The sequence below is a fragment of the Pelophylax lessonae genome (assembly GCF_965119305.1).
Source record: "Pelophylax lessonae genome assembly, chromosome: 1".
NCBI classification, from domain to species: domain Eukaryota; kingdom Metazoa; phylum Chordata; class Amphibia; order Anura; family Ranidae; genus Pelophylax; species Pelophylax lessonae.
This window is the reverse complement of record NC_138768.1, coordinates 259,808,233-259,835,752: the sequence shown is the minus strand read 5'-3', so window position 1 is coordinate 259,835,752 and position 27,520 is coordinate 259,808,233. Positions and strand designations below refer to the sequence as shown.

Below are 27,520 nucleotides of genomic sequence, written 5' to 3'. Positions count from 1 at the left end.
CTCACTTCCTTATCCAGCACAATCTGCTGATATGCACTTTAAAGATCCGGAGTAGAAAACAATTTAGTACCTCTGAGTTTTGAAAATACTTTTGTGGCTAGCGGTGACTATCAATAACCACAGCTTTATTTGGTTCATAAAGGTCAACACACAATCTAAAACCTCCTGTTTTCTTCATTGTCAGAACACAGGATACCCATTCAGATGAATCAATTTTTTCAATTACATCTTGTTCTAGTATTTTTTAAGTTCTCAGAAAACAGCTCCACTTACATAGCAGGGCAAACATCTCAGTTTCTGACACTGTGTACAAAGTTCTTTGCACAGTGCAGTGAGGTTTTGATGAGTGGTAAAACGTAATGCCTTATGAGATATAGACTCTAAATTCACAGCCTGTATTATCCCAGTTGTCCTTTTGACTAATGCCCCATACACACGCGTCGATAGTTGGCCGTGAATTTTCGACCAACGTCCGATCGGCCGATTTTCGGCTTGTTAGTATGATGCTTTTGACAACCGACTCCGACTTTTCGGCCGAATAAAATCTGGTGTGCAGGCTATAAAATTTTTGTTGGCCGTCAACACAACAGCCGATTTTTCGTCAGTCGGTACAGATTTCGGCAGACAAAAATCTGATGAGCAAGACTGGGCATGCTCAGAGAAGAAAAAACACACGGAAAGTAAACCAGCACATGACATCACTTCTGAAGTTGATTTTTGTTGGCCGAGAAAATTCGTGTGCAGTCTAGGCACATTCCAACTAACAAAACACAACTCTGGACAAAAGTCGGCCGATCGGTCGGCCGATAATCGTTGCATGTGTACGAGGCATTAGGGGTTTTGTCTCAGCCACATCAGTTCCATTTTTAGATTGAAATTGTAATAGCCTTTTATAGAGTTAAATTATGTTTCTGTAATGTGGTCTGGGTTTGATTTTTCTACAAGGCTAGGCATCCAACAGCCCTTTGGTAATTTGATGTCCAGGTGTATGACAGATTAGAAGCTACAAGGGACTAAAAAGAAGACTAGGTAGGCTGACTCTGAGTTCCAGTAAGAACTGTATGTCAGGTGTCATCAACTTTTTTTTTTGGGGGTCAGCGGTGGTAGCGGACATCGTGATTAACGATGGATCTACACTGGGGGACAATTTATTTTATTTTTTTTCTAAAAAGGACTTGTCAAAAACCGCCTCCTGTTTTTCTTACACTACAATTTTTTGGGGTTAATGAGTAGGGACACTATGGAGGGGGGGGGGGGAGGCAGGATAAGGCCCCCGTCTGCAGACCTCCACAACCACCAGCCAGGGTTGGAAGGAAGGGGTCCTTGCCCCCATCAACATGGAGACAAGGTACTTTGGGGAGGAAGAACTCCCCCTGCCAAAAATCACCCCCCACATGTTGAGGGCACATGGCCTGGTATGGTTCAGGAAGGGGGGCGCTTGCTTGTCCTTCCCCTTTCCTTACCTGACCAGCTGCATGTTCTTATAAGGGTCTGGTAAGGATTCTGGGGGGACCCCATGTCAATTTTTTCTATTACATTTTGGTGTGGGGGTTCCCCTCAAAATCCATACCAGACCCAGAGGGTCCTAATTTTTCATTACCGGCAATCCTATTTTTTTTTTTTTTTTCATTCAGCTGTCAGCTGATGACTTGCTGCTTATTTAAGATGCAGTGGCTGCCCACACCTTAACAGCCATGTTGTATACTGGTTGTTAAGGACGCCGGCAACCACCTGCTCTTAAATAACGAGCAATTTACAATGTCTGTTAAGGATAAGAAATCACTGCAGGCTTTCACGACTAAAATACCGCATTGATTCATAAAATAGCTCATGCAGTATTTTAGTAGCATTTTTTAGGGAATGCAAAACATTTTTTTTAAAAATCCTGTGCAGTATCTTACAGCATACTCGGATGTGGTAAGATACCGCTTTGTGAATGGAGCCCAGAGCTAATTATGGTAAACATTAACACCCCAGCCCCTCCTTTACATTGCATACCACCAGAAAATGTAGGTTTTGGAGTTATTCGAAAACAGCATCTAAAAATGTAAGCAGCATTTTTTTTTTTTAGTTACACAATATAAATAGGAACATGTAATAAATATAAAGCACAGTATCTCACAAAAGTTAGTACACCCCTCACATTTTAGTAAATATTTTATTTTTTTAAGAAATGACACTTTGCTACAATGTAAAGTAGTGAGTGTACAGATTGTATACCAGTGTAAATTTGCTGTCCCTTCAGAATAACTCAACACACAGCCATTAATGTCCAAACGGCTGGCAACAAAAGTGAGTACACCCCTAAGCCAAATGTCCAAATTAGGCCCAATTAGTCATTTTCCCTCCCCGGTGTCATATGACTCGTTAGTGTTACAAGGTCTCAGGTGTGAATGGGGAGCAGGTGTGTTAAATGTGGTGTTATGGCTCCCACTCTCTCATACTGGTCACTGGAAGTTCAACATGGCACCTCATTACAAAAGAACTCTCTGAGGATCTGAAAAAAAGAATTGTTGCTCTACATAAAGATGGCCTAGGCTATAAGAAGATTGCCAAGACCCTGAAACTGAGCAGCAGAACGGTGGCCAAGACCATACAGCGGTTTAACAGGACAGGTTCCACTCAGAACAGGCCTTCCCATGGTCGACCAAAGATGTTGAGTGCACGTGCTCAGCATCATATCCAGAGGTTGTCCTTGGGAAATAGACGTATGAGTGCTGCCAGCATTGCTGTAGAGGTTGAAGGGGTGGGGAGTTAGCCTGTCAGTGCTCAGACCATAGGCCGCACACTGCATCAAACTGGTCTGCATGGCTGTCGTCCCAGAAGAAAGCCTCTTCTACAGATGATGCAAAAGAAAGCCCGCAAACAGTTGGCTGAAGATAAGCAGACTAAAGACATGGATTACTGGAATCATGTCCTGTGGACCGATGAGATCAAGATAAACGTATTTGGTTCAGATGGTGTCAAGTGTGTGTGGCGGCAACCAGTACAAAGACAAGTGTGTCTTGCCTACAGTCAAGCATGGCGGTGGGAGTGTTATGGTCTGGGGAAACCATGAATGCCAACATGTACTGTGACATACTGACACAGAGCATGATCCCCTCTCTTTGTAGACTGGGCCGCAGGGCAGTATTCCCACATGATAACGGCCCCAAACACACCCCCAAGACAACCACTGAATTGCTAAAGAAGCAAAGGGTAAAGGTGATGGACTGGCCAAGCATGTCTCCAGACCTAAACCCTACTGAGCATCTTCAAACGGAAGGTGGAGTAGCGCAAGGTCTCTAACATCCACCAGCTACGTGCAGAGGCGTAACTAGAACCTTCAGGGCCCCAGTGCAAGAAACCATAAAGGGCCCCCCTGACCCCTGGGGCGACCTAGCCCCATGTGTCACCCCAGTACACCTGGATAGAAGGGGCAGTGGGGGAGGCATATAGAGGAACTGATCCCCTACATTTTCTTCCTGCAGAGGAGAGGGGATTGGTTCCTCAATATGCCGCCCCCGCCCTTCCCATCCAGGTGTACAGGGATGAGGCATGGGCCCCTGGAGCATGGGGTTGGAATAAGTCACAATGGTGGTAGTAGTGATGGGGGGATAGAATGGAATGGGTGGCAGCAGTGTTGGGGGGGGGGTGCAATAAGTGTCAGCGGTAAAGGGATGGGATGAGTGGCAGGGTTGGGGTAGAGGGAATGGGATGAGTGTTGGTGGGATGGAATCAGTGGCAGGGGTGGTGGTGGGATAGCATCAGTGGTAGCGGTGGTGGGATGGGATGAGTGGTGGTGATAGTAGAGGGGATGGGATGAGTGGCAGCGGTGCTGTGATGAGATGAGTGGCAGCGTTGGTGGTGGGATGAAATCAGTGTCATGGGTGATGGTAGGATGGGATGAGTGGTGGTGGTAGTGGTGGGGAAGATGGGATCAGTGGCAGCATTGGTGGAGGGATGGGATCAGTGGCAGCGCTGGTGGTGATGGGATTGGATGAGTGGCAGCTGTGGTGGGATGGGATTAGTGGCAGTAGTGGTGGTGAAGGGGGTGAGCTGAGTGGCAGCAGGGGTGGTGGTGAGGGGGGTGGGATCAGTGGCAGTGGTGTTGAAGGGGCAGTGGGGGAGGCATATAGAGGAACTGATCCCCTACATTTTCTTCCTGCAGAGGAGAGGAGATTGGTTCCTCAATATGCCGCCCCCCGCCCTTCCCATCCAGGTGTACAGGGATGAGGCATGGGCCCCCTGGAGCATGGGGTTGTAATAAGTCACAATGGTGGTAGTAGTGATGGGGGGATAGAATGGAATGGGTGGCAGCAGTGGTGGGGGGGATGCAATAAGTGTCAGCGGTAAAGGGATGGGATGAGTGGCAGGGTTGGGGTAGAGGGAATGGGATGAGTGTTGGTGGGATGGAATCAGTGGCAGGGGTGGGATAGGATCAGTGGTAGCGGTGGTAGGATGGGATGAGTGGTGGTGGTAGTGGTAGTAGAGGGGATGGGATGAGTGGCAGCGGTGCTGTGATGAGATGAGTGGCAGCGTTGGTGATGGGATGAAATCAGTGTCATGGGTGATGGTAGGATGGGATGAGTGGTGGTGGTAGTGGTGGGGGAATGGGATGAGTGGCAGTGGTGGTGGGAAGGGATTAGTGGCAGTAGTGGTGGTGAAGGGGGTGAGCTGAGTGGCAGCAGGGGTGGTGGTGAGGAGGGTGGGATCAGTGGCAGTGGTGGTGAAGGGGGTGGGATCAGTGGCAGCGATGGTGGTGGTAAAGGATTAGTGGCAGCAGTGGTGGTGAAGGGGGGTGGTTATTGGGGTGGAATCAGTGGCAGCGGTGGGGGTTAATGAGATGGGATCAGTGGCAGCGGTGGGGGTAAGGTAGCGGTGGTGGAGAGGGGGTAGAATTAGTGACAGCGGTGGTTGTGGTGAGGGAGGGTAGGATTAGTGACAGCGGTGGTGGTGAGGGGGGTAGGATTAGTGACAGCAGTGGTGGTGGTGAGGGGGGTAGGATTAGTGACAGCGGTGGTGGTGAGGGGGGTGAGATTAGTGACAGCGATGGTGGTGGTGAAGGGGGTGGGATTAGTGAAAGCAGTGGTGGTGAGGGGGGGGGTGGGATTAGTGACAGCGGTGGTTGTGGTGAGGGAGGTGGGATTAGTTACAGCGGTGATGGTGAGGGAGGTGGGTATAGTTGCAGTGGTGGAGAGGGGGTGGGATTAGTGACAACGGTGGTGGTGAGGGGGGTGGGATTAGTGACAGTGGTGATGGTGAGGGGGGTGGGTATAGTGGCAGCGGTGGTGGTGAATGGGGTGGAATTAGTGACAGCGGTGGTGGAGAGTGTGGTGGGATTAGTGACAGCGGTGATGGTGAGGGAGGTGGGTATAGTGGCAGCGGTGGTGGTGGAGAGGGGGGTGGGATTAGCGACAGCGGTGGTGGTGAAGGGGGTGGGATTAGTGACAGCGGTGATGGTGAGGGGGTGGGATTAGTGGCCGCGGTGATGGTAAGGGGGGTGGGATTGGTGACAGCAGTGGGGGTGAGGGGGGTGGGATTGGTGACAGTGGTGGTGGTGAGGGGGGGGGTGACAACAGTGATGTCATCCTTCCACCACTACCTCTGGCTCTTATTGATCCCCCCCCACCACAGATCTCATTCCTATCTGTTGTAGAGGTGATAGGGGGAATAGGGATGAGATCTGTGGTGGTGGAGGGGGGGGATCAGTAAGAGGCAGAGTTGGTGGGGTTGGGATTAGTTGCACTAGCAATTTGTCACTTACCTTATCAGTCAGTTGATTTCTCAGTATACACGCGCCTCCAGGGTGCTACCCCTTAACTCTATTGGTGTCAGCTTATTTTTTCTTCAGTGTCCTGCTCCACCTCCCTACACTGCTTCTCTCTCTCCCTGGAAAGGATAGGCAGGGCTTCAGACTCCAGACACTCCAGTGAGAGCCCTGCCTCCCCTCTGCAGCCGGCCACATCCCCCTGCACAGTGGAACGAACAGGCGGAACGAACAGATGAACAGGCAAAACTAACGGACGAAGGGTCAGGACAAATGGACGAACGGGCAGAACGAACAGACGAACGGGCCCCCAACAGTGGACGAACTCCAGACCCCAGTCGTCATGGGGTGGCCACAAAAAATATTGAGACTTTGGGCCCAATTTGGACATTTCCAGTTAGGGGTGTATTCACTTTAGTTGCCAGTGGTTTAGACATTAATGGCTGTGTGAGTTATTTCGAGGGGACAGCAAATTTACACTGTTATACAAGCTGTTCACTTACTTTACATTGTAGCAAAGTGTCATTTCTTCAGTGTTGTGACATGAAAAGATGTAAAGAAATATTTACAAAAACGTGAGGGGTGTACTCACTTTTGTGAGATACTGTAGGTGTTAGCCGCAAAAGAGGAAATATACTTTAAGCTCCTTGAATAATTACTGTTATTCACTAACCCATTTGATTTTTATGGTCACATCTTTCCGGTAAGAGTGTGCATGGACTTGGTTTAATAGGCGCTTCTTTCACTTGTGGGGGTTCATATATGGATTATTGACACTCATTTGTGTTTGGACACTACTGTATGCTATTCTCACCAAAAGTGGAAGTCTGCTGTTCTTGTTTGCACGTATGGACACTTTAAAAGGACACGGTACTTTTATTGACTTTTTATTTCATTTTCTGTTTTTTTTTTTCACTATTTGATTATTGATGGTAATGATATTTTGTATAAAATTTACAAATAATAATTTATTGTTTTTATATAGCTCTGCACTTTCGAGTTACATTTTATATTAGGTTTGGTATCACAGATCTTAACGCGGGCAGCTTACTAATGTTTATCAAACTGCAGGGGTTCTACTTTTACTATATCAAGTCCTGATTGCTCTGGACTTTTCAAAAGATTCTGTTGTCCAAATAGATGCATGGAGTGAGGGCTTAGGAGTTTCTGTCCCAAGTGGTCAATGGGGAGGAACATCCTATAGTCTTTCTCGGTTGAAATTAGACAGCGAGACAAATTACACTGTACTTGAATGGGGGTGGTTGACCAAGTGGGCTATGAACTATTTTCTCCTTGGTAGGAAGTTCAATATGGTGACCTACTATGCCCCACTGACCTGGATGATAAAAAAGGACACATAAATGCCCAGGTAACCAGCTGGTCCCTGGCATTACAAGTTTGTGGTAAAACACACACCTGGAAAACAACACCAAAATGCGGATGCCTTTTCTAGGGTACTTTGGTGTCCCACAGTGCCTCTGACACCTCTTCATCAAGCCAGGAAAAAAACAAAAAGTTTGTGTGTTTTCTTCTTCATCAAGGCAGGGGTTGTGGGAAGGCAGTTATGTACCAGACACCAGGGTTGGGTCCTAAATGCTGGATGGCAGGTGTAGTTCCCCACTATTTAGGTTGTGGTCCCATGCAGGGTGAGGGGTTATGGGCTAGTCCAGCTGGAGATGAGAGGACTGATATTCAGTACTCTCTGGATTGCTTAGTCCTTATTAGGGTCCTGAAACGTAAGATGTTCATATTAGTTTTGGGTGGAGAAAAGCTCCAAACATTGATTGCAGGGACTTTGGTCCTAAAGATGTTATCCCAGATGCCTCAGACCCCAGGAGGAAGCAGTTGGCACCTGGCTGTAAGAGAGTGAGCTGGACACCTGTGTGAGCAAATGAATTGAGCTTAGGATCTCTGACCTGTGAAAACTTCCCCATTGGGATCTCTGTATCTGACAGAAAATCCTTGTTTTTCCACTGTTTTGGACTGTTTGCATATTCCAATAGAGACTGTCACTTTTTACAAGTGGGTGGCGATGATCCTGGACTACAGCACGACAGCGGCCACATTCAGTCACATCAGGTATATGGCATATCTTGTTGATCAAGTGATGCAAGCTAGGGAAGTCAGATTTCTGTCATTCTCCATGAGAGATCTTCCTGTCTCTCAGTACTCTAAAACTGGCCATAGATGGTCCACTGGCCGATTTAAGAAAACTGATTCTGCCATTCACACAAACAAGGTGTCAGGATGTCAGAATACACTGATCAGTGCCTGCAGCCGCTGATAGACAGGTTGGCAAACTTTTGCCAATTTGACAGAAGTTGATCTAACAATCGGCTTATGTGGAATAGGGAAGGCCACACACAGATTGAAATTCAGCTTGTCCTTGCTAAACTGGTCAAATTTCAATCAGTCTATTGCACCAAATCTGATATCACTCATTACCCTCCTCAGTTTGCAGCAGCCAGAAGAGTTAGGCCCCATACATACCTGAGTGTCCTGGGAACCTGTGCAGTAACGTGTGTTCCTACACGCATTCCCAAAATGCACGAAAGACGCATTAACATGCACATAGTGCTTGCGGTGCCATTCCTAATGGCACCGTAAATAACAAAAAAAATGCACCAATATCTGCACCCGATAAACGTTCAGGAGCTTAAGCATGAATGGGCTGCCCTATGCTGTTGCGCTAAAAAAAAAAAAACATACATTACTGCAACACACAGATGTAAATGGGGCCATACTGCACTTTGCTCCTCAGCTTTTTAAATTACCCTACGTTGTATATATACGGTATACCAGTGTCTTACAGTGTGCAGCAATGAAAGAGTTGTTTCGTTTCTGGAAAGCACTCATTCAATTTAGTTTTTGTGTGTATTCAGCAGCCTGTGTGCGATGCTGTGTGTTTAGACAAAGCACAAACCTGTGTGTTATGAGGTCATTGATGGGTCTCCAAGTTCTAACAATAGAAATCGACCCCCTGCTATTTTAATTTCTATAACTGACCCCATGAAAGAAAGTAGTCATTATTATCGAAGAGAGATAACAATTTTCATCTGCAAATGTTCTGCATGCAGCCATCCCTGTTCCATTTACCACCTCAGCTTGATTTTGCCGAAAAGATTTCCAAACCTGCAGCATATAACATTTTCATGGTTAGCTGCTCATAGGACTGTCACAACTCTATATGGGTTCCACTATCTGCTATGAGCTGTTGAAAATTACAGCAGTCTTTAGTTTACAGTAAAAAAAACGGAATTTTTGTAAAATCTTACCTGTAAAATTCCTTTCTCTGAGTCCTCCGACAGTCGCCGCCCCTCCATATTCATCACAATGGGGGTTATGACCTTTGCTCCGTAGGAGTAGCTAGGCAACAGAATATGTTAGTACAAAGACTTTTAACATATCCCACCCCCAGGGGGTGGTCCCCTCAGCTCATAACCCTCCACTTCCTGTATCCAACTCAGTTTCAGTGGAATAGCAGTAGAGTATATAACCAACAACCCCAAAAGAGGGGAGGGGGCGGCGACTGTCGGAGGACTCAGAGAAAGGAATTTTACAGGTAAGATTTTACAAAAATTCCGTTTTCTCTTACGTCCTCCAACAGTCGCCGCCCCTCCATATTCATCACAATGGGGATGTCCCAAAGCAGTGCAAACATGAGGGGTGGGAAAAAAGCAGCCGCGCCTAAGGCAACGCCGTCTCCCATCAGAGAAAGGAACCTTACCAAAGGAAGGAAACCAGTCGGGCATGAGAAAAAAACACTTGCTCAACAGGAGCAAGAACCCAGGGAAAAACAAAGAATCCCAAACAGCCAAGGAGCCCGCAACAAGGGCTCTAGGGAACTGCCGCACTAAGAACCTTGCGGCCAAAGGAAGCATCCGCCGATGCCTGAACATCTATTTTGTAGAATTTCGTGAAAGTGTGCACGGTCGACCAAGTCGCCGCCTTACACACCTGGGCCACAGAGGCCCCATGACGACAGGCCCAAGACATACTCAGAGATCTGGTAGAGTGCGCCTTCACAGGCACAGGGGGAACTTTCTCCTTCAAAGCATAGGCCTGTTCAATGGTCTGTCTGATCCATTTGGCGATGGTAGAAGCCGACGCCGCCATGCCCATCCGAGGACCCCCCGGAAGAACAAACAAGGAATCCGATTTGCGAAAGGATTCAGTCGATTTCAGGTAAACCCTGATCGCCCGGACAACATCCAAGGCGTGCAGCTGCACCTCTTTCGGATGTTTTGGCTCCGCGCAAAGCGATGGCAAGACAACGTCCTCATTGAGGTGAAAGTCCGAAACCCTCTTCGGAAGAAAAGAAGGATTAGGTCGCAAGACCACCTTGTCCAAGTGCACGATCAGATACGGAGACTTGCAGGACAAGGCTGCCAGCTTCGACACTCTACGAGCCGAGGTAATAGCCACCAAAAAGGCGACCTTCTTGGACAACAAAGACAGCGAGATTTCCCTGATCCTTTCACAAGGATCACGCTGCAACACGGACAGAACTAGATTCAAGTCCCAAGGGGGTAGAGGGTCCCTCCTAGGAGGGATCAGATGTCGTACCCCCTGCACAAAAGTGCTAACCAAAGAGTTAGATGCCACAGGACGTTGGAAGAGAACGGCCAACACAGATACCTGACCCTTGATCGTAGCCAGCGCCAAACGCTGGTCAACACCCGTTTGGAGGAAGGACAACACCCTAGACACTGAGTAAGTGCGAGGTGAGAACCCCCTGGACTCGCACCAGGCAAATACGCCTTCAAAGTACGGTAATAGACCTTCCCCGAGGAAGACTTCCTCGCATTGATCAAAGTGTGAATGACCTCAGGGGAAAGACCCCTGCACTTCAGGACCTCGGTTTCAACAGCCAGGCCGTCAAAGCCAGCGACTGTAAAGCAGGATGGAAGATCGGCCCCTGCGACAGGAGGTCTTCTCGAAGAGGCAGACGCCACGGGGCGTCGATCGCCAGATTTACGAGGTCTGCGTACCAGGACCGACGAGGCCAGTCCGGTGCCACCAGAATCACCGTGGTTGGTTCCAAGTGCAACCTGCGAAGGAACCTGGACAGCAATTGAATCGGTGGAAACGCATACATCAGTTGGTACTGATGCCACGGGGCAACCAACGCGTCCGACGCAGTTGCCCGAGGATCGCGCGTCCTTGCCACGAACCGTGGTACCTTGTTGTTCAGACGAGACGCGAACAGGTCCACCTCCGGGAGACCCCACTTCGCGCACAACATCTGGAAAACATCCGGATGGAGGGACCATTCCCCCTGGTCCAGGGACTGACGGCTCAGATAATCCGCCTGCCAATTCTCCACCCCTGGAATGTGAACTGCCGATATCGCCGGGACGTGCGTCTCGGCCCAAGACAGAATGTCGGCCACTTCTCGAGCCGCCCTGGCACTCCTGGTGCCCCCTTGGTGATTGATGTAAGCCACCGCCGTGGCATTGTCCGTCTGCACTCGAACCGGACAGCCCTGTAGTCTGTCCGTCCAACGTCGAAGGCAGAGACGTATCGCTCGCAGTTCCAGAATGTTGATCGGAAGGGAGGACTCTTCCTCCGACCAAGTACCCTGGGCAGACAGAACGCCCAGAACACCACCCCAGCCCAACAGGCTGGCGTCCGTGGTGATCACCGTCCACGAGAAGGGACGAAAAGATTTGCCCCCCGACACCGACTGGGACTGAAGCCACCACAGAAGATCCCTTCTGGTCCGATGGCTCAACGAGATCCGAAGATCCAGAGATTGCGGTCGCCCGTCCCACCTGGACAGAATCTCCGCCTGGAGACCCCGCGTGTGAAACTGGGCGAAGGGAATCGCCTCGAAGGCCGAGACCATCAATCCCAGACACCTCATGCACGTCCGAATGGACGAGGACGGATCGTCCCTGAGGGACCTGACTTCCTCCTGAAGAGTCCTGAGTTTGTCGTCCGGAAGGAAGACCTTCGCCTGGACAGAGTCCAGAATCATTCCCAGGTAAGGGAGACGAACCGATGGGTACAGCGTTGACTTTGGAAAATTGATCGTCCACCCAAACTCCTGCAGAGTCTGCAACATAACGGACAGATCCTTCTCCAGACCCTGGCTGGTCGCAGACCGAACCAGAATGTCGTCCAGATACCCCAGGACCGAGATGCCCTGGGCTCTCAACAAAGCCAGAACCGGGGCCAACACTTTGGTGAACACCCGTGGAGCCGAGGCGAGACCAAAAGGTAACGCCACAAATTGGTAATGATCCTCCGCTATGGCAAATCGAAGGTACCGCTGGTGACCCTCGAAAATCGGGATGTGAAGATACGCATCCTTCAAGTCGATGGAAGCCATGAACTCCCCCGGAATCAGGGCAGCCACCACCGACCGCAGGGATTCCATGCGGAACTTGCGCACCCGCACGAAGCGGTTCAGCGCCTTCAAGTCCAGAATCGGACGCACCTTGCCCTCCTTCCTGGGTACGGTGAACAGATTGGAATAGAACCCCCGAAATCTGTCCCGATGAGGCACCGGGACCACCACTCCCTGAGCCCTCAGGTCCTGCACCGCTAGATGCAGATCCCGCAAACGCTCCGGGGACAGTAGAAGATTTGAGGGAAAAAATCTGCTCACCGGCCGAGAGAGAAACTCGATCTTGTAACCAGATCGAACGATTTCCTGAACCCACCTGTCCCGAACACGGGACAGCCATGGCCGAAGGAAACCGAGCAAGCGTCCCCCCACCCCTGAGCCGGGTGAGGGCGCCCCTTCAGGCCGCACTGTTGTGGGCCGCGGAACCGGACTGGCCGGACTTTTGCTTACCAGCCCACGGCTTCTTGTGGGAGCCTTGACCCTTGGACGGCTTGCCCCTATAGTGTGACCGAAAGGCACGAAAGGACCCCTGAGGGGGTCGAAAGGAAGCATTCCTCTTACCAGGAGCCGTCTTAGCCTTGTGGGATTGGGGCAGGAGCGTGCTCTTACCACCCGTGACCCCCTTAATTAAGGTATCTAGGGATTCACCAAAAAGGCGAGAACCATCATAAGGCAAGTTAGCCAAGGTCTTACGTGAAGATTGGTCCACCGACCAACACTTCAACCAAACCAGACGGCGGGACAACACCGCCACACTATGTACACGTGCAGCCAACGGAACCATATCCAGGTCCGCATCACACAAATACATGACACCCTGGTGGATTTGATCCACCATATCCAAAGTCGCCTGGGGGGCAGAATCAGCCACCAGGACGCGTCTAAGCACCTGCGTCCAGCTAGCGACAGCCTGGGCCGCCATAAGTGAAGCAAATAAGGCTTTCAACATGGAACCCATAATAGAGTAGGTATGACGGGCAAGGGACTCCATCCACTTGTCCGTGGCATCCCGGAACACCGGAGTGTCCTCAGCAGGAATCGCAGTGGACTTATTCAAAACCGCTATCGCATGATCCACCGGAGGCGGGATACACCAACGCTCATCAGTAGCGGGCGTAAAAGGATAGCGTAGCTTAAACCTACTCGGTATAGCAAAAGGCTTGCGTATATTACGCCATTGTTCTTTTACAGCGCATTGAAAATCATCAGTGCAAGGAAACACCTGCGATGCTTTGTGCCTTTTCTGCGTCCCATAAGTCGCCAAGGCAGCAGGAGGACATTGTTCATCCTGTAAACGCAGTGTTTGCTTGATAGAAGCAACCAGATCATCCATGAGTGCAAGCTCTTCAGACGAGCCAGGGGGAGAATTATCAACCCCTTCAACCTCAGCCTCCATTTCTGACCCTATAAGGTCCAGGGAGGAACGGGACCCCGACAAGGAGACCCCAGCCACAGCAGCCCCATCACCATCACCCTCTGAATCAGAGGAGATTGAAACCCTGGGCCTTTTTGAGGATTGAGCAGCCACCAGCATTTGCACCTGAGTCGCAAGGCTAGCCACAATCGCAGCCAAATCCCCCCCTGGGGGGGAAGCAGCAGTCCACTGGCTTCCCACCAATGTGGCAGGAAATTTGCTTTCCTGAGAATCCATGCCCCAAATTGAGTACAAGTAAATGGGTGACCGCCCCTTTAAATAAGGCGCTGCGGACGTAGCCCACCGCTAAACAAGTACACTCACACCAGGGACCCCCACAGGGAGAAGGTATACTCAGGCAAGGATACAAGGAATAGAGGGAAAAAACCTGGAGAGACCGCTGCTGCCTAGATCGGTGCTCCTGGATGAAAGGAAATGCTGATACGCAGGGCGCTCTATGAAAACCTATGGAGGCTACAAGAAAATGGCCGCCATGCATGTGTACCATGCGGCCGGAGCGAGCACAGCCAAAATGGCGCCGTTTGGCGCCGAAATCGCCGCTCCCTCACCTCATGAAGGTGAAATGAAAATACACCATAAGTCATGAATAACATGGTGGACCGCCGCAGCGGCGCTGTAATGTGCCCCAAGCATGATAGCATCAAGCCCCACAGCACACAGCCGTTCACACAGTCAGACTGACACAGAGTGCAGCACAGCCCCCCCTCCTTGCAGCCCACAGCATGCAGTGTGAGAGATAGGGAAACATCAATAGTGTGAACACAGGGCAAGGTAACACAGTCCCAGACTGACACCCCACAGACAGACAGGTCCCCACATAGATACACTTACCTCTTACATGGCATGGGGGACCCGCACAGGCGAACAAGCCGCTGTACATGAGACAGGGAGAGTCGCATCCAGGACGCAGCAGAAGGTGGGTTGAGAAACCGCACAGCGTCCAGTGAGGTAGCCACCTCACCCTAGCATCCCTGCACGGAACAGGGATGGGTCGTTCAGAAAACTCAGGAGCGGTACCTGACTGAACGCTCGATGGCGGGCTGAGAAGCCACTGACCCACAACCTGCGACCAGGGGAGTCAGCCCGAGACACAGCCCGCAGTATCCTCTTCATCAGAAGATCTAACTAATGCTGGTAAAAATAACAGCTAAGTAAAGAAAGAGAGAAAAAAACTCAAATAAAATAAAAAAAGAGAGAAGGCTGAGACAAGTGTCCCAGCATAGAAACATCCAGCTACTCCTGACAAGCTAGACATTGAAACTGAGTTGGATACAGGAAGTGGAGGGTTATGAGCTGAGGGGACCACCCCCTGGGGGTGGGATATGTTAAAAGTCTTTGTACTAACATATTCTGTTGCCTAGCTACTCCTACGGAGCAAAGGTCATAACCCCCATTGTGATGAATATGGAGGGGCGGCGACTGTCGGAGGACGTAAGAGAAAGAGTGGTTTGCTTGTTGCAGTTTTATTTTAACTGATTTACCTGTGGTAATGGGATATCAAGCTTCTCAAATCATGTAAAACCTGTGCGGGAGAACCTCAGACCAAACAGGAATAAACATAACCGCCAATCACGTTTAACTTCCGTAAAACTAAGAGGTGTATATGCTAATGCCAGGAGCCTAGCTAATAAAATGGATGAGTTGGAAATGTTAGTACATGAGGAGGACATAGACCTTGTGGGAATAACAGAGACTTGGTTCGACCCCTCACATGACTGGCTGGCCAATATCCAAGGGTATTCGGTGTACCGGAAGGACAGGGTAGGAAAAAGAGGGGGAGGGGTATGTCTCTATGTCAAGAACAATATAAAGGTGACAGAAAGGAGTGACATTACGGATGGGATGAGCATGGATTTAGAATCTGTGTGGGTTGAACTCCATAGGGAAGGAGAAAAGGGGAAAGTAATTGTGGGGGTTTGCTATAGGCCACCTAACCAAGGGGAGGAGGTAGAGCTGGAATTTTTAGCACTAATGGGTAAAGTGGCAAAATTGGGATCAGTCATCGTATTGGGGGACTTCAATTACCCCGACATTGACTGGGAAGAGGGGACTGCACACTCACAGAAGGCCCGCTTATTCACGGAAACCTTACTGGATAATTACATGTCACAGTTGGTGGATTCCCCCACCAGAGAAAACGCAGTCCTGGATCTATTGCTCACTAATGACCCAGACATAATCTCGGAGGTAGGAGTCCAGGACAACCTGGGCTCTAGCGATCACAGGATGATCACATTTAGTGTAAATAACAACATAACAAGACAAGTGGGGAACATAAGAACCCTAAACTTCAGAAGGGCAAACTTTCCAAAATTGTACTCAATGATGGAAAAGGTAAACTGGGACCAAACCCTGGGATCCCTGACCACAGAGAAAAAATGGGAATGCTTTAGGAACATATTAGGCAAAGGCATCTTGCAGTGCATTCCTATGGGAAATACATTTAGAAGAGACAAAGCCAAACCTGGCTGGCTAAACTGTAGCGTCATAAAACTTATTAGGGGGAAAAAATTGGCCTTCAAGAAGTATAAATCAGAGGGCACAGTATCGGCTTTCGAGCAATACAAGGAGGCAAATAAGAAAAGTAAACAAGAAATCAAGATGGCTAAAATCAACTTTGAGAGACAAATAGCGGAGGATAGTAAAAAAAACCCAAAGAAATTCTTTAAATATATCAACAGCAAAAAAACTAAGGCAGAGCATATTGCACACATAATTAACAATGATGGGAGGATGGTTACAGAGGACACTGAAAAAGCAACCGTGCTAAATGCTTTTTTCTCGTCAGTCTTTACACAGGAAAAGGAGGGGTACACTGACCATGACTGTATGGTTAGTAGTAATAAACAGGACTTGCCACCATGGCTAACAGAGGGGGAAATCAGGGAAAGGCTGGATAAACTTAACACAAACAAATCACCAGGACCGGATGGCATACATCCGAGAGTACTCAAGGAACTCAGTAAAGTTATATCGAGACCACTGTTCCTGATCTTTGCTGACAGTATTAGGACAGGAGATGTACCAGGGGATTGGAAGAAAGCTAACGTGATTCCAATATTCAAAAAGGGCCAGAGGCATATCCCGGGAAATTATAGGCCTGTCAGTTTGACATCAGTAGTATGTAAACTTCTGGAGGGGATGATAAGGGACTATATTGTAGAGTTTGCTAAGGACAACAACATCATCAGCAGTAATCAGCACGGGTTTACAAATGGGCGTTCTTGTCAAACCAATCTCCTTACATTCTACGAGGAGGTGAGCTGTGAGCTAGATAGGGGGAGACCAGTGGATGTGGTGTACTTGGATTTCGCTAAGGCGTTTGATACAGTTCCCCACAAGCGCTTAATTTATAAAATAAGGTCTGCAGGTATCGATAGCAGGGTTTGCTCTTGGATACGGAACTGGCTAAAAAGGCGGGTCCAAAGGGTAGTAATAAACAGCGCATACTCAGACTGGTCTGAGGTGGTAAGCGGGGTCCCCCAAGGCTCAGTCCTGGGACCAACCTTGTTCAATTTATTCATAAACAACATTGAGGTCGGGATCAGTAGTTCGATATCAGTTTTTGCAGATGACACAAAATTGGGCAGGGCAATAACTTCACAACATGAAGCAGATATCCTGCAGAATGACCTGGACAAAATAACAGAGTGGGCAACGACATGGCAAATGAGGTTTAACGTGGAGAAGTGTAAGGTTTTGCACTTGGGGACTAAAAACATAAAATCACAATACACGTTAGGAGGGGAGCCCTTGGGGGAATCAAAAATGGAGAAGGATCTGGGAGTATTGGTTGATGATAGATTAGGAAACAGCATGCAATGTCAAGCGGCAGCTTCCAAAGCCAACAGAATATTAGCATGCATAAAGAAAGGGATGCATTCCAGAGATAAGACTATAATCCTTCCACTTTATAAAACTCTGGTCCGACCGCATCTGGAGTATTCCGTCCAGTTCTGGTCGCCAGTCCTCAGGAGGGATGTGTTGGAGCTGGAGAGAGTCCAGAGAAGGGCAACTAAACTAATTAGGGGATTGGAGGACCTTGACTATGAAGAGCGTCTACAATCGCTCGATTTATTCTCCCTGGAGAAGAGACGTCTGAGGGGGGACATGATAGCAATTTATAAATATCTTAATGGGGATCCCAGCTTAGAAAAAAAGCTGTTCATTCGAAGGGATTGCATGAGGACTCGAGGGCATACAATGCGATTAGAGGAGAAGCGTTTTAACCTCAGGCAACGCGGGGGGTTCTTTACTGTTAGGGCAACAAGATTGTGGAATTCTCTACCACAAGAGGTGGTTTCTGCGGGTAGTATGGTGGCTTTCAAAAGACTCTTAGACTTACATCTCAAGGATCAGAACATTCAGGGGTATGGGAGATGATTACAGCCACACATGCCTACACAGGTTGAACTGGATGGACGATTGTCTTTATTCAACCTCACCTACTATGTAACTATGTAACTATGTAATACAAATATCAAATGTTGTCAGTATGTAGCAAGTCAGTAGAGTTAGGCCCTGTTTAGGTACCTTTCACTTGGGCTGTTCGATCAGGTCCACCTGTTTGTTTTTTAGACGGACCTGATCGGACCCTCCATTCACCCCTATGGAGCGGTGGATGTCAGCGGTGACATATCTGTTGACAACCGCCGCTATCAGATCTGCAAAATCTAGACGGATGGTGGTCCTATTTTCTATCCGTATGGCAGATCAGATGAAAACACACAGGGGGTCCGTTTCCACCCAATTTCTCCATAGAAGAGAGCTGGACTGTGTTCGTCTCCGCCCTGCACAGTGAGCAGAGATGGACCTGTCAACCGCCTACTCAGTGGGTATCAGAGGAGCGATCTCCCGCTGAGCAAGCGGATTCCGTGCCACAGAGGCGTTGGTATGAAAGCGGTCTTACATTGATACAATGCTGAAATGCGTGTGATGTCGCACATGTTCCTGCAGCATGATGACGTACAGTATATTCCAGAAGGTGCACTGCAGTGCCATTCATTCTTAACTGCACCCCAAACCACCATCCATGCGCTTCTTGTGTGATTGTGGAGCATAAGACAGCCCATTGAAATGGGGTGCCCTAAACTCATTGCACCTAAATGCACACACAATTGAATGCATATAACCTTAAAAGGATAAGTATAGGTAAAATTGATCTAGGGAATATTCGATCGCCTCTTGGGGGATCAGGAAGGAATTTTTTTCCCTCGCTGGAGCAAATTCCATCAGAGTAGGAATACCTGACTCAGACAAACCCCTATCCTTCAGCACCTGGCGTTCCATAGCCAAGCCGTGAAAGCCAACGATTGCAAAGCAGGATGGAGGATCAGTCCTTGGGACAACAGATCCTCCCTGACAGCCATCTTCCAAGGAACGTCGGCGACCAGCCACACCAGATCGGCATACCAAGCCCGGTGAGGCTGGTCCGGAGCCACTAAGATGACCGGAATAATTTCTGCCTCGATCCTGCGCAGAAGTCTTGGCAGAAGCTTGAGAGGAGGGAAGGCTTAAATCAGATGATACTGACCCCACGGGGCCACCAGCGCAGAGGATCCCTGAACCAAGCCACAAACCTCTGCACCTTTCTGTTGAGCCGGGACGTCAACAGATCCACCTTGGGGATGCCCCACCGGAGACACAGTTGATAAAACACTTTTGGATGAAGGGACCACTCCCCTTGGTCCAATGCCTGCCGACTGAGGTAATCCGCCTGCCAATTTTCCACCCTGGGAATGGGTACGGTGGCGCAGGCTCGAACGAACCGTTCTGCCCACCTTAGAATGCCGGCTAACTCCAGAACACTTCTTGTGCCCCCTTGGTGATTGACATAGGCCACAGCTGTGGCATTGTCCAATTGAATGCACACTGGACAACCCTGAAGATGATCGGTCTAATGGTATAGACACTCTGATCGCTCAGAGTTCCAAGACATTGATTTGTAGTCTGGACTCTTCCAGCGTCCAGAACCCCTGAGCAGAATGCTTGATGAGGACGCCTCCCCAGCTGAACAGACTGGCATCCGTGGTGACCACTGTCCAATACAAGGGGAGGAAGGATTTGCCCAGCAGAAGTGCCGGAGAAGGAAGCCACCATATCTGGGACTCCCTCGTTCCCCGACTCAGCCAGATCTGATTGTCCAGAGACTGCAGAGTCTTGTCCCATTTGGTCAGAATCTCCCTTTGCAGGGACCTCGTATGGAACTGTGCAGACAGAACAGCCTCGAAGGTAGACACCATCAGGCCCAGCACCGGCATGCAAGTCCAGAAGGATGACCATCTGCTGGACAGAAGGAGACAAATTGCTGCCTGAAATTTCTGGAGTTTGTCCAGAGGCAGGAGCACTCTGGCTAAGGACGAGTCCAGAGTTAATCCCAGATAGTCCAGCTTCGTGGACGGAACCAGAGCAGACTTCTGAAAATCCAGAAGAACTACCGCAGAGTTCGCATTGTGATCTCCAGGTTTTCCCCCAGAGCAGAAGGAGACTCCGCTGGCAGAAGGAGTTTGTCCAAGTAGCCCAGTACCACGATCCTTCATTGGTGTAACAAGGCTAGCACCGGGGCTATCACTTTGTGAAGACCTGAGAAGTAGAGGCAAGACCAAAAGTTAATGCCACAAACTGATAATGCTCCTCTACCACAACAAAGTGGAGAAATTGCTGGTGATCGGCACATATTGGAATGTAAAGGTAGGCATCCTTGATGTCGATAGGAGGCGAGGAAATCCCCCTGACGCAGGAATGCCACCCCCATTTGAATGGACCTTATTCTGAACTTCTGCACCCGCACCAAGCAGTTTAGCACCTTTAGGTCCAGAATTGGACACACTTTGCCTTCGATCCTGGGAACTGTGAACAGGTTTGAGTAAAAACCCTGAAAACATTCTGAAGTCGGAACCGGGACAATCACCCCTGGAAGTAACAGGTCTTGTACCACCCCAAACAGGCCCTGTAAGTGGTCCGGGGACAGGCGAAAGTTGGAAGGAACAAACCTTGCTGGGGGACAATAACGAAACTCGATCTTGTAGCCAGACCGAATGACTTTGTGGACCCACTTGTCTTGCACCAGGGAAGTCCATGGGTCCAGAAATCAGCGAAGATGTCCCCCCACCACCGATACGTGTGAGGGCGCACCTTCATGCTGAAGGAGCCTTGTCCACGGGTCTGGAGAAGCCCGCTCACGGCTTGCAAGACCAGGTTCATTTGGATCCTCCAGGGGAGGCCCTGAAAGGCTTCGAGCCCTTGCCAGTTAACCCTGAGGGACAAAAAAGACTTCTTATGAGCCGAGAAGGAAGGCAAACGTCTATGACGAGGTTCCTTGCCCTTAGTAGCCTGTGGAAGAAAAGTACTTTTCCCCCTATGAGACCTTTAATGATGTCATCCAGGCAGTGGCGTCTCCAGCTTTCATATTTAGGGGGGCAGACTAATTTTGGAGGAGAGATGGCCCCCTCTGGCCCCACCCTAGTGACGCCACTGCCTCCAGGGTATCTCCAAACACGCAATCTCCTTGCAAAGGAAGATCAGTCAAGGCCTTTTTAGAAGTCTGGTCTGCAGACCAGCACTTGAGCCAAAAGACACACCGAAGGACCACTGTCAAAACAGAGAGCCAAGCCACTAGGGGAGCCACATCCAAAGAGGCATCACAGATAAACTGCAGCCCCTGGACTAGCTGGTCCGCCAGCTCAGCAAAGGGGAGCTGTTCTCCCACAGGTCACGGTGTAAGAGCTTAGCCCACTCGGTCAGAGTTTGCAACACCAGGGCAATGGTGAATACCGGCCTAATGGCTGAACCAGCTAGAGTGTACATATTGCTGGCCACAGCCTCTGCCTTTCTGTCAGCCAGGACTTTAAAGGGCGGAGACTCTTCAACCGGAATCATGGTTGCCTTGTTTAATCTGGCAACTGGAGGGTCCACCACTGGTGGAACAATCCACTTCTTAAGAAGGAACTTCTCAGAGGGGTAATGCCTAGTAAAGCGCTTAGGGACCCCACGGGAAGCTTCGTCCCCACTCTTTAGCGACAATTCTGTCAAAATAGGCAGGGAAAGGCCTTTGCCGCTTTGAATGGCTTGTGAGTGCCAAAGGGCACCTGCGCCTCCGTCGCAGCTGCGTCTTTCATCTTCGGGGTCTCATGCACAGATACAATCAGTGCCTCCACCAGCACCTTTTCACATGATTGCAGATGTGGGGGAATCATCCTCAATATGAGGATTCCAGGTGCAAGGTTGCAGACCCAGCAGGGTGACCCACGTCCGATTCAGGACCTGATAAGACAGATGAGGCAGGGGATGCTTTTGCTAGCACGTCCACCTGGGATACAAAGGACTCCAGGACAGCCGCCAGTGCATAGATGGATGGTTAGGACCTGGAGAGCCCCGCAGCCTCAGAGAAGGGATCAGCTGGGGAGATGTTGTTGTGGAAACTTTATTAGGATTAGTGTGAAAATTTTTCAGGATGTGTTTTATTTAGTTTGTCATTATGGCTCCAGTTGTTGGTTTGCTTGCAATATGCTCTTTAGAGCCTGTACGGGCGAACCAGCATTGAAGAAAGACTACTGGCAGTGAAAACCTTCCCTCAGATATGTAGACGCGTTCGCTCTACATAGACATCTCCGCCAGCGAACACTCCGTGAGCAGATCTGTTTGCCGGTAGAGATCTTTGCGTCTTGCTGTTCAGAGTCAATATCGTTTTGATATCGATTTGTCTTTATGAAGGGATACACACAATCATGTCTTTCTACTATGCTTGATCCCCATAGAGGAAATAACATGGCTCTTTCCCTGCAGATAGCCTCGCCTCTATAGGAACAGTAGTACAATTCTACTAGCCATTGTTCGCTGAACTTTCTTGAATGGGATTCACACCAGTAGTGATAGCGGAAGTCCATGCACGGGTTTGATTAGAGCAGCGTTCAAGGTTCTACATGCTGGTTTTATTGTGTAGGGTTAGGCAGTAATAAGTGTTCTGGTTATTCACGACTGTGTACTTCCCTCTCCTATTGTATATTTGAATGTATACAAGTGTGTCATTGGCTGATTCTATGTGAGTAACTTATGTCATGTGACTGTACATCTAAAACTGATTGGCTGATGTTGTATAGCCATCACTTCCTGATTTTGTCCCTTTGTTGTCTATAAATAAACTGAGCCATTGTTTTACACAGGACAATCTTGGGAGTATCCAAAGTGAAACAGCCTGTGTGTGGGTCTGTATTACTGGGAACTGAGGAGTGCGCTCCATTGCCTTATACAAAAGAGCTGAGAACTGAGCTTTTTAGCACAACGGGATTGGTTGCACTTGGCGTATATTAATATCCAAAAGTGCACTTATTAGCGCAACAGAGTTATTTGTGCATCAAGCGTACATTAATTTACAAGACAATGTGCTCCAAAGACTCCATGAGTCACCAGGGGGACCCCACAAAAAGTGTAAAACACTGCAAAAGGGACAACCCCCATTGCACTGGCAGCACCACCCGGTCGCCAGGCACAAGCACCAAGCGATCATCAGCAGAGAGGGAGAGGACCCCCCCAGACTCACCACCCAGCAGAAACAGGCACCTGCAGCCACCAGGATAATCTGCACTACACACGTGGCGATCAGGAAGTTAAAGGATCCAGGAGTCAGCACCAGGGGATGAAGAGGGGCTCCCACTGCCGAAAACGCCACCCACAGGGTTCCACTGTCTTGGCCGCCGCTATTTTCAATAGAAAAACAACAGCAAAATGGCCGCCGGACTACACAAACATGGCCTCCGTGCATTGCAGCACAAGGCTACAAGAAAATGGCGGCACCACAAGGTTTACAGGGACACAGGCCTCAAGTACAGATCAAGGCAGGATGGGGGGGCCCTGGAAGGAGCCCCCACCAGGCAAAACCCCCCCCCCCCGCAGTCGATCGTCCGGTCACCGGTGGCGCACCCCCGGCTCCCATCGCCAGGTAGTGCCCTGCCCCCACCCCAGGAGGTGGCCCAAACCACCCAAAAAGCTCCAGCATATGGGGGGGATTAGGATGGGGGACACTGGAAAGGGGGGTGCCTGACGGGAAGGAGGGGAACCTTGGGGTCCAACCGTCCCAAGCAGGGGCCCACATCCACCCCAAAACCCTCCATGGGGAGAGGGGGGGACAGCTACTCACCATACCAGAAACCAGGTGGGCACCGCTCCAGACAGAACCCCTCTCCATCGAAATGGGGGTCTGTCAGCCAGGAGGAACGCTGCGACTAGGGCCGAGACCCGATCATATGCAACCTCGCGAGGCGTTTAACTCACAGGCCAGCCCCCGTCCAGTGGGGCTATGTTGCGGCCGACCTAGCCTGGAGCTGAGGTCTGTGTACTCTCGCTGGCCAGACTGAGGATCACTGGATCTAGATTATCCAGCCCGTTGCCCAGTCCAGCAGTTGATTGTAGATCACAGGAAAAATCCAGGAGAAAAAATGTTCAATCTAAAAAGAAAAAATTTGTTAGGACCAAAGATCCCAGCAAGGAACTAGGTAGAAAAAAACTGAGTGCCTATAGTAGAGAGAGGGAGTATAACCCCTGGGACTGCCCATGGGCATAGCCAGACTTTTTTTCTGCCTAGTGTTCTACTCCTGTAGGGGCAGTATAACCCAATGGTTAAGAATACCAGGAGCTGTGTCTGTCAATGAATGAAAGAGAAATATACATTTGTCTGGAATTCCTCCGGTTATTTGAGCGTTCCTTGGTATTACTGTTCTGTAGCCTTGTTGTTTTATGTATATCTGCTTTTTGAGAATTAAGGCACTGCTGCCACTGACTGCTAGATTCAGAAGAATTAGGTCTTTGTTCTCCTTGCTGGAGGCTGACAGGAGGAAGCTAAGTCCTGCATCTACCAAGATAGCTGCCTCCAAAAAGAGAAATACAGTAGTGCAGAACATAGTGTGGTTCTTCAGTAATTGGGGAAAGATCAGCAGCAGAGAGATGACTGGCAATAGTTAGTAGTTAGACAGAGCGAGACCACTTTAGCGGGATGAATGCTCTAAGGGCATCATCCCATTTTGTTGATGTGCTGCAGTGCATTATCACACACACAGTAATCTTCATTGCTGAAAGTCAACCCATTAATTCTGAATAGACTGCCTTAGTGCATTTAACATTAATGGCACAGCAATGCATTAATGCATGCATGATCAATACCACGTGCTGCCTCTATGCCTAAGTGTGAAGCTGCCCATAGGTAGGAGGAGCGGAGGCTCCCCATTTTGACTTGCTGCTGCTTAATGCTCTTATACAGCAAACCCCCTCCCCGCACTCTCACCCCAACATTCCCACCCAGAATCAATCACCTTTGTCCTTATGACCTGCTCACATAGTCGGTCCCACTTTGACCAACCTAAGCACACTGTTTTTTTTTCTAATGCATCATGTGTGATTAGGATCATGTATATGACACAAATATAGCAAGTGTTATACTTCTTGCAAAAATGGGAAGAGATACTCAGACTAGGTGAGGCGTGCCGTAGCTGGGCAATCGATTTCCATTTTTGCAATATGCTTTGGATGTGGACGGACCTTTCCTCAGCCTGCACTATCATTAGCCAGTGGCATCCAACTCATTAGACCTTGGCAGCCTGAGCGGGGACCCTTAAGCATTTATCATTGGTCAGTGTTGTACTTCCTGACGACTTTTCCTTGTACAACCTAGGTTAAACTTTTCGTTTTTGTTTGGAACGTCTTCAAACTTGCCCATTCTGGAATTAGTAAACTTCTGCTTATTAATGAAATAAAACAAAAGGAAATAATGACAACAAAAACTAAAAATATACTTTGTATCATGTATTTATGTACTGTATATGTATTGCAGCTTATTGTGTATAGAGCAGGTTAGAATGGAGCGGGTGAAACACAAGGGGCATCTTCTTACTTATCTTGAAACTCTCTTATTTTTTTTCCCTTTTGCCTGCATGTGTATTTCATACAAGAAACAGTGGGTATAGAAAAAATCACCCCCTTTAGAATAATCACATTTTTGTTGCTTTGCAGCCTGAAATGAAGACAGACACAATTTTTTGTTTTTATCCAGCTGTATTTACTCACTGCAACTTATACCATCCAAGTGAGAGATAGAACACCAATGTAAAAGAAAAAATTAAAAAAAATTCAAAAACAGAATCACTGAATTGGAAAAAAGATTACCCCCTAGTGTCAATATTCTGTTGAACCACCTTTTGCTTTATTTACAACCTTTAGTCAGTTTGGATATGTCTTTACTAACTTTGCATATCCAGCAATATTTGTCCACTCTTCTTTGCAGAACTGCTCAAGTTCAGTTCAGGTGATTGTTTGTGGACTGCAGTCTTCAAGTCATTCCACAGATTTTCAATGGAGATGGGCTCGGACTACGCCATTCACTTTTTTCTCCTTCAACCACTGTGTGGTCATTTTCTCTGTGCTTTGGGTCATTGTCATGTTGGAAGGTAAACCTTCTTCCCATTGACAACTTTCTTGCAGAGGGCAGCAGATTTTCCTCAAGTATTTGATGGTATTTTGCCCCTTCCATTTTTCCTTCTATCCTGACAAGTGCTCTAGTCTCTGCTGCAGAGAAACACCCCCATAAGAGGATATTATCACCTCCATGTTTTAGTGCCGGTTCACACTTCCGCGTGTGCGGCGATTGCATGTAATATCGGAGCGCACTGCTCCTTCATTACATGCGATCGGATGTGCAGTGCGAATGCAGCCATACACTTTGTATGGCTAAATTCGCACTGCACCCGCACAAAAGTTGCACATGAGGCATTTTTTCAGCCGCATCAGGATCGGATCGCACAGTGGTTCACACTTGTGCGATCCGATCCTGTGCGAACTGTCAGATCGCACTGCCATATGCGATCAAACTGGGGGTGTCGTTAACATTTCATTGACACCCCCCAGTGTATCGCATATGGCAGTGTGAACTGCCAGATGTGCGTTTGCGATGCGGGAACAGGCTGCAAATTCGCAGCCTTCCCGCATCGCACAAGTGTGACCCGGCCCTTACTGTAGGAATGGTGTTATTTGGATGGTGAGCTGTATTGGATTTCCACCAGACATATTGTTTGGTGTTGAGGCTAAATAATTCAATATTAGTCTCATCTGACCATAACACCTTTTTCCATGTGGCCTCAGAATCTTCAACGTGTGTTTTGGCAAAGCTTAGTCATGACAGCATGTGGCCTTTCTTGAGGAGTGGCTTTTTACTTGCAACCCTCCCATACAAGCCACATTTGTGGAGAATTTGTGATATTATTGTCACATCCACTCTTTGTCATACATTCCTGCAACTGGTTCAAAGTTGCTGTAGGCCTCTTGGTAGCCTCTCTGACCAGTTTCCTGGCACTTTCGTCCAGTTTAGAGAGATGTCCTGATCCAGGGAGGGTCTGTGTGGTATCAAATCCCTTCCACTTCTTAAAATAATACTAAAGTTAATTTTTTTTTTTACTTAAAAATAACAAACGTTATACTTACCTGCTCTGTAGTGGTTTTGCACAGAGCAGCTCACATCCTCCTTTTCTTGGGTCCCTTGCTGGCGGCTCTGTGTGTCCATTCAGACATGGAGCTGTGGCTCGGCCCCACCCCGCTGCTGTTTCAGCCAATGAGGAGGGAGAGTCTCGGGCAGCTGAGACTTTTGTGCAACATCGCTGGATTGAGATGGGCTCAGGTAAGTATTAGATGGGCTGCAGAACACTGTTTTTTTTTATCTTAATGCATAGAATGCATTAAGATAAAAAAACCTACTTACTTTAGGACCACTTTAATTATAGACTTCACTGTGCTTCTAGGCATTGATAAAGCCTTTGAAGTCTTTTTGTATCCATCTCCTGCCTTGTGCCTGTCCATAACTTTATCCCGGAGATCCTTTGACAGTGCCTTGCTACCCATAGTTGATTGTTTGCTTCAGTTGCACTATCAGGGAGTGAAATTCCCCAGGAAAGCTCTTTTAATGCTGAGATAATCAAAATGACCACAGCTGACCACAGTTGAAAGT

General features: G+C 48.7%; 1 protein-coding gene across 2 annotated transcripts in view; it reads left to right on the top strand.

The window, feature by feature from the left end:
• The window catches only part of TANGO2 (transport and golgi organization 2 homolog), a 281,037-nt gene that overhangs the window by 30,644 nt on the left and 222,873 nt on the right, over nt 1-27,520 (top strand). The window lies entirely within an intron of this gene.